Source organism: Ipomoea triloba, chromosome 13 (assembly GCF_003576645.1).
Source record: "Ipomoea triloba cultivar NCNSP0323 chromosome 13, ASM357664v1".
Classification (NCBI taxonomy): Eukaryota; Viridiplantae; Streptophyta; class Magnoliopsida; order Solanales; family Convolvulaceae; genus Ipomoea; species Ipomoea triloba.
This window is the reverse complement of record NC_044928.1, coordinates 1,557,284-1,558,128: the sequence shown is the minus strand read 5'-3', so window position 1 is coordinate 1,558,128 and position 845 is coordinate 1,557,284. Positions and strand designations below refer to the sequence as shown.

At 37.4% G+C, this 845-nt stretch overlaps 1 long non-coding RNA gene across 1 annotated transcript; it reads right to left on the bottom strand.

Moving 5' to 3' along the window:
- Positions 1-74: 74 nt before the first annotated feature.
- On the bottom strand, positions 75-830 carry LOC116003140. Its single transcript, XR_004094627.1, has 3 exons — positions 675-830; positions 356-493; positions 75-259 (listed from the first exon to the last, which is right to left on the bottom strand). It is a non-coding gene; the product is annotated as an uncharacterized LOC116003140 (long non-coding RNA).
- Positions 831-845: the final 15 nt, after the last annotated feature.

Sequence of the window (845 nt, the reverse complement as noted above, 5' to 3'; positions counted from 1 at the left end):
CAATGCTCCTTCATATAACGCAAACGTAGCCTCTAAAGTTGCGATCTGTCACCACTAGTAAGCCCACAATCCCATTTTGCAACACCTTCACGGCTTCACTCACATAACTCTCCATGTGCCGCATAAGATACATGCCATAGTCCACCTTATTCTTGGTGTCCCGCCATGTCATCGGCATCCTTTTAGTCTTCAAATTGTCACAAACAATTGACTTGAATTTCTCACCAACAGATGTGAAACATTCAGACAACAACAGTTTCTAAAATACAAAAAGAAAAAAAGAAAACAAAGAACACATCGCTTTAAGATTACCCATTAAAATAGCGTACATGCATAGAATGGGAAGAAAACGTACCACATTTTCTAGGGTATCACCATACTTCACCGGAGTGGGCTGAGTTGAAGCAGAATTATCAATAATTTCAAGCCGCTCGAATTTGAAGTCGACACACAAGAGGTATAAATGATTTTGTTGAAGGATGGGAAAGAAAAGCTGAAACAACAATAAAAATTATGAGACGATACTTAAAAATGTATGGCCAATCTAATGAGCACACACATCTACACTAATGGGCTAACAGATGGTAACTACTGGCACACAAACCCTAACTACTGGGCACACAATGCATAAATGATATATAAGATATGAATTGAAAGCCATGTGAAACACTTACGAGATGAACATGACCCCATATTTTATAATGACCAAGTGCAAAATCAGCCACCAAAGCCTCCGAAAACCTAGTCAACTTCAGCTTGTCTATTTTTTTGAACAACACAGTAGTGTTCAACTATTAATCAATAGAAAAATACAAAAAGTTGATAACTGTCAAGAGCAAAAAAAA